General features: G+C 34.0%; 1 pseudogene; it reads right to left on the bottom strand.

Annotated features, from left to right (window-relative positions):
* Positions 1 to 537: 537 nt before the first annotated feature.
* LOC130824812 (protein MITOFERRINLIKE 1, chloroplastic-like) lies at positions 538 to 2,857 on the bottom strand (annotated as a pseudogene).
* Between the last annotated feature and the right edge of the window lie 4,425 nt (positions 2,858 to 7,282).

The following is a 7,282-nucleotide window of genomic DNA, read 5'->3' as shown; positions in this document are numbered from 1 at the left end:
CGAATAAAAATATTAAAATGTCAATGTGTGGTTAAGGGTGAAAAACATTGAAAGTCATTATATGTGTCAGGAACTTGTCTTGTTATGGATGATTATTGTCTAATTTAAACTTCAAATATCTACAATGGAAAAATGTGTTTTTTTGTCGAACTGGTAAATCTAAGATAATTGTAGCAACATTTATTGAGCTCTCTTCTATTGTGTGCACTTTTTAGTGCAACACATTTTGCTTTTTAAGTTTTGTGACTATTAAATACTCCATTGCGCAACAACTTTGCGATGCTCAGTGAGCTCAACGAAACAACATATTGGCTATAGGCATGTACTTCATTATATGCAAACTCTGTTAAAATAGTCTCGACTCTTTTTTCATTATTTACATTATGCTCAAGATTTTCTCCATCATTGAAACAAACACTTTGCTTATTTGGTAGATGAACTTGCAACACATAGCAAGCAGAGGGAAAAGTAAGAAGTAAGATGGTAGTAAAAGAAAAGAGGTTTGTTAGAAGAGTAAGTAAAGAAAATGCACAGGGATATTCTCTGAAAAATGACAAGGTCAAGACTAAGGTAAAATGCAAAAAAGTTACATAAAAATCACTCAAGGCGAGAAAATTTTGTAGGCACACCTCGGGAGGAAGATATTTTTCTGTCTAAAGGGATGATTGGTCCACTTCGACCATAATTTTCTTCCTAATGAGCAGAGTGCTTTTAGATTTACCAATATCACTATTATCCTAATTCCAAGTCTATTGTGCGGGCTCTAACATCATTGGCTACTTCGTCCAGCTGAAAATTTAACATGAAACTAATTCCGAATTTATTAACCATTCTCTTCTCAAATCTTGAATGCTTACAACTTTTTTAAAGTAATCAACATAACAAAAACCAATAAATAATTTTTCAATCAAAGATAACAAAAAGTACTCCAAACATAAAAATGGCATTAGAGTCGCTCAATATAATTCGCCGGCTAATTCACTTTCCAATTTCGCAATTTGTTTAAAATGATCCAAAAATAACCGACAACAATTCGTTTTTGTCGAATGTACATACACATCCTTAGAAGATTGAAATCTCCTCTCTCAAAGAGGATTAGAAGTCACCATCTACTTGGAGTATTCTTTATGCTTAATATACTGCTCCATCATAGCAAGCCTAGCAGTCTCAAAAGTAAAGTACCCAATTGCAGAGAAACCAGCACTATGAACAACTCTAGGACCTATTCCTCTACTAAAACCAATCCATCCTTCATCCATCATAATTCGTTTAACAATGGAACTAACTCCACTCAATGTACAAACAACAATCTTATTTACACCATCACAAAACAACTTGAGTCATCAACTTAGTCTTAGTCACATCCAAAGAAGTTGTCAATGAAGCTAAAATCACCCAACTAATGCTCCACAACAAACACTCTCCAATGGTGTCATGATCTTCTCTTTGTTTTAGTGGTTCAAAACCCCTCGAACAACGAGAAATTTAAAACCCTAGAAGACAAATTCCTCAACAATGTAGCAAAGTAACCATCATACTATCCTAAAACACAATGTTTTTCCAAAATTTTAACTAAAACCTCCCAAGATCTTTCTTGTGCACCAACTTGCATTCTTTGAGGAATTAATTCTTTAGGTACCATTATTGTAAATGATACAATATTCCCCATTAATCCTGCTGTAAGTGGGATTAACAAAGTTGGATGATTATCAAATTTTGATAAAATTAATTTCCCAAATTCACAAGTTGCAAAATAAACAGCAAAGGAGAAAGTTGACCATACAAGTGCAGCATACGCTATGACTATCCGGAGGTAAGCACATGTGACGCAACTGATCCGACCCCATTTATTTTCGACTTGATCTTAGGTAAGATGAAAATTGGAAAAAATAATCCGACTTAAAACATCTGCTTATAATCGGGCCTAAAGATCTGAATAACCAATCTCCAATTCCCGTATGTACAATCTTTCCTGTGTCACCATGTTCTATTACACATATAACGTGGTCATCGCCCTCATATACAACTCCACAAAATCTATCTTCAAATTCCTTGTTTGAGACTGAGTCACAAACTGTCAGCTGTTGTAGCAGCTTTATAAAGCCCTTCTTTTTGTCGGTGATCTCGAGCCTTCTGAGTTTGTATTTCTCATCATTGTTAAAATTGTCGGCTAGCTAGCATATCCTTGTCTGGAAAGTGTATCAAGGAAATGGTATGACATTATCAGCCACATGTTATTTAGATAAATAAATTTGAGAGCTAAAACAGTGAGGTCTATTAGAAAACTAAAGACAAATTTAAGTGGATGTTGAGGCATAACCGCATAAGAGAATGTGATGGCACCAGTACAATAGAAACTTCACGCATCATGAATAACTTAGAAAAGTATCTCATACGAGCATACAATTGACATTAACACCCTAATAACTTAATTCATTTACAAATTAGGAAAATTAGCTATATTTCTATCATCCACTTATTTTTTGTCTTAATCTCCAATCCAATTTTACTTTTCACTAAATTTCACCCAAAATAATTTGAGTGCATTCTCATAGGGACAGAAGGAATAGAATTTTATTATTCACTATACTACTGAAAATGCAAATATGAAGATGAACATGAGGTAGAAATGTTGGAAATAACAGAGAATTTTGTTTTTTGATTCTTTGACAGCTGGCTAAATCTTGTAAATATGTTAGTACATGTGGATAGGAAAATAGAGGACAGCTAAGTTGTTGTATATATATAACAAATGTATGTGCTATTTCGGTAATTTTTGGCTGAATAAGAGAACCTTCTGTTTTCTCTCTTTGTTCCTTCCTTCTTCTTCTTTCTCTATTTTTTCTGTAAATTTCATGGTATCGGAGCCACGTTTTGCTGAGAAAAGTAGCTGATTCTTACTTTTTTTTTTCTTTTTTTTGAAAGAAATGGATTCTGGAATTTTTCCGAATTTTGTTCCTGATTACAATCATGAATTGTTTCTAGGTCATAGTGACAATACTAACCATTCTCTTTCTACCAAACATCTGAATGACTTGAATTTTGAACAATGGGAATGCTCAGTCCAGATTTCTTTAGTGGCCAAGAATAAGATGGGATTTGTAGATGGTTCTTGTAGAAAACCGGCAGATCCTCAGATGGCAAAGCAATGGGAAAGATGAGATAAAATGGTAATTTCTTGGCTTCTACATTCTTGTGAAGAAAACATTAGTTCCAGTATTCTTTACTGTAATTCTGCTGTTGATATATGGAACGAGTTAAAGAATAGTTCTCTCAATCTAATGGACCTAAAATTCTGCAAATTGATAAAGAATTAAATTCTTTTGAACAAGGAAATTTGTCAATTGCTGAGTATTTTACCAAATTGAAGAGTTTGTGGGATGCATATGACAGTCTTGTGAAACTTCCCAAATGTTCTTGTGGTCTTTGTACTTGTGATGTTAACGGTTCAATTGTTGAGTTGATTAAGAATCAAAGACTGTACAAATTCTTAATGGGTTTGAATGGAGCATATAAAACTGTTAAAAGCAATATTCTCATGATTAAACCAGTACCAAATGTTAATACTGCTTACAGTATTTTGATTCAAGATGAGACCCAGAGAGAATTTTCTGATAATTTGGCTTCAATGAGTGAAAATAATGCTTTTGCTGTCAATAGAAACCAGTTTAATACCAATGGAAATAGGAATTTTTTTCCCTACATGACTGGTCATCATTCTGGAAATTACAATAAAGGGAGATCTGGGTCTGTTTCATATCAATCTGGTTCTGGTAATGGTTCTGCATATCATAAGAATCAAGAAAGAAGGAGCAATTATTTCTGTGAACATTGTAAAATGCAAGGCCACACTGTAGATAGATGCTTTAAACTTCATCCTGAATTGAGGAATAAGCCAAGAAGGGTTGTAGTGTTTTCTGAAGGGCAGCATTTAACTTCAGAAATTGATGAAAATATCAGCTCAAATACCAAGTCAGACAAAAATATCACACCTAAAATATACCAACAATTTGTAAACATGTTAGGAAAACAGTTTGCTCCAAATAAAGATCTTAATACATCTTCTTCATCAAAATCAACTCTTCTAGCAGGTAACAATCTTTGTTTTCTGTCATCTGCTATGAATGATCATTGGATTCTTGATAGTGGTGCAGCAGATCATATTAACCCTTTTTTGGCACATTTTCTACACTATAAACCTGTTAATACACAATGCTTCATAACTCAACCTAATGGTCAACAAGCTAAGGTCATGAACATAGGATCTGTCAAAATATCAGATGATTTGATTCTTGATAATGTGCTTCATGTTCCTTATTTTCAATTTAATCTCATTTCAATCTATAAATTGACCATTCAGCTTCAAAAATTTGTTCTTTTTACACCCACAAATTGCTTGCTTATTCTCTTTCCATCTTTTTCACAGGACCATTTGATGAAGCATGCTCAGGTCCTTGGTAATACTCACAATGGTCTATATCAAGTTGACACTTCTCTTAAATCAAACGAATATCATACTTCAACTTCTCTTCTAATCAAAAGAATGCTTGACATCTACCAGTTTGCACTCCAGACACAATCTTACTCAATTATGGCACTGCAGACTCGAACATTTTCCTTTTCCACAAATGAAACATCTTCAAATTCAATCATGTAATTTTCCTTCAGTTGATTGCATTTGTCATATATGTCCTCAAGCTAGACAACAATATAATTCATTTCCAATTAGCAATAGCAGAGCTTGTAAACTTTTTGAATTACTTCATGTAGATTTATGGGGCCCATATGCTACTTCCATATACAATGGATACAGATATTTTCTTACCATTGTTGATGATTTTTCTAGAGCCACTTGGACTTATCTTTTGAGTACCAAGTCTAATGCATTCTCTATTCTAGAAAATTTGATCAAATTACTTCAGAAACAGTTTAATACATCAGTTAAAATTGTTAGATCTGACAATGGCATCGAATTTTTTGATGCCAATGCTGTCCAATTTTATAATAATATGGGAATTGTTCATCAAACTAGCCTTGTTGGTACTCCCCAACAAAATGGCAGAGTTGAAAGGAAACATAAGCATTTATTGGAAGTAGCTAGAGCTTTATATTTTCAATCAAAAATCCCTCTCAAATATTGGGTTGAATGTTTATTACATGCTACTTTTCTTATTAACAGACTTCCTTTATCTGTTTTACACTAGAAAACCCCATATGAATTGCTTCACAACAAATTACCTGATTATGGTGCCTTGAAATGTTTTGGAAGCCTTTGTTTTGTAGCCACTTCTAAAAGGGACAGGGATAAATTTGCTCCTAGATCTCACCCTTCTATTTTTTTAGGTTTTTCTACCACTCAAAAAGGCTACAAAATTCTTGATCTACAAACCAATAAGGTTATTTTTACTAGAAACATTCAATTTCATGAGCATGTTTTTCCTTTCCATCATATTTCTTCTCAAACTTCTCAATCAGTCCTTCCTACTTCTATTTTTGATTTCACAACTTTCTTCTCTTACCTCTTCTCCTACTCCAACCTCTTTTATCTCCTCAATTTCAGACATAAATTCTTCTATTACACATTGTCCTTCATTTCCAATTATTAATCACCGCACAGATTCTATTTCTAGTCTTCATTCTTCTCCTCCTACATATGCCACTGTTCTCAGAATATCCACTAGACAATCTAAACCACCAAGTCATTTGCAGGATTATGTTTTCCAACCTATTCCTCAATCTCATTTATCTCAACAACCTCATTTCTGCAACATTGTAACTTTTCTTCCTTACCCATCTCTCAACAACAGACAATTGCACTACCAGCTACTTATACCGAACCACACAACTATCATGAAGCCATTCTTCATCCTGGCTGGAAAGAAGCTATGGATAAAGAAATATCAGCTCTTCATAAGAATGAAACATGGGAATATACTGATCTTCCACCAGGTAAAAAGGCAATTGGTTCCAAATGGGTTTATAAAGCAAAACTCAATAAAGATGGCTCTTTAGAAACACTTAAAGCAAGGCTTGTCATTCAAGGTAATCATCAAAAATATGGGATAGATTACTTAGAGACCTTCAGTCCTGTTGTCAAGATGACTACCATAAGAACAATTATAGCTTTAGCAGCAGCAAGAAAATGGAACATTTATCAGCTTGATGTCAACAATGTCTTTTTACATGGGAATTTACAAGAAGATGTCTATATGAGAGTTCCGTTGGGAAGACCAAACCCACACAATAAAGTTTGTAAACTCAAGAAATCCATTTATGGTTTAAAACAAGCTTCTAGACAATGGTTTCAAAAGGTTGTTGCTTTCTTGAACTCCAGGGATTATCAACAATCAAAAATTGATCCTCCTTTGTTTCTAAAACAGTCTGCTTCAGATATTACAATCCCTGCTGTCTATGTTGATGATATTTTGATAACTGGTTCCAATTCCACTGAAATAGACAGCATTAAAAGGCATCTTAATGATGAGTTCACTATTAAGGATCTTGGTATTCTTCATTACTTTCTTGGAATGGAAATTTCTTACGTGAGTGAAGGGATTGTTTTCACACAACATAAGTTTACCAAGGAATTATTGCAGCTACAACATTTTTCTCACAGACCAGTTAACACTCCATTGCCTCTCCATTGCAAGCTCAATAATGAAGATCCTCATGATTTTTCAGATTCAACTCTGTACAGAACATTAGTAGGCAAGTTGAATTTTTTGAATCATACAAGACTTGATTTAGCTTTTGCAATTCAACTTCTAAGTCAGTTCATGCAAACTCCAAAACAATCTCACTTTGATGCTTTGCTACATGTCCTTCAATATGTTAACACTACTGTTGGTCAAGGTATCCTATTGAAAGGAGAAGATACTTTTACCCTGCAGGCCTTCTCTGATTCAGATTGAGCTTCTTGCCCATTCTCCAGAAGATCTGTGACTGGTTACTTAATTCTTCTGGGAAAATCTCCAATTAGTTGGAAAAGTAAGAAACAATCAACCATCTCCAAATCTTCTTCTGAAGTAGAATATAGAGCTATGCAACAAGCAACATCAGAGATAACTTGGTTAGTTAACTTGCTTGAGGAACTTAATGTCAATTCTTTAAAGCCGGTTACTCTACACTGTGACAATCAATCTGCAATGCAAATAGCCAAAAATCCAGTATACCATGAGAGGACAAAACACATTGAACTTGATTGTCATTTCACTAGAGAAAAGCTAATTGAAGGGCTTATTCAATTGACTTATATGCCTACTCAAAATCAATTGGCTGATGT

This window comes from Amaranthus tricolor, chromosome 10 (assembly GCF_026212465.1).
Source record: "Amaranthus tricolor cultivar Red isolate AtriRed21 chromosome 10, ASM2621246v1, whole genome shotgun sequence".
Taxonomy (NCBI): domain Eukaryota; kingdom Viridiplantae; phylum Streptophyta; class Magnoliopsida; order Caryophyllales; family Amaranthaceae; genus Amaranthus; species Amaranthus tricolor.
Note: the sequence above shows the minus strand (reverse complement) of the source record. Positions and strands in the feature narration are given on the sequence as shown.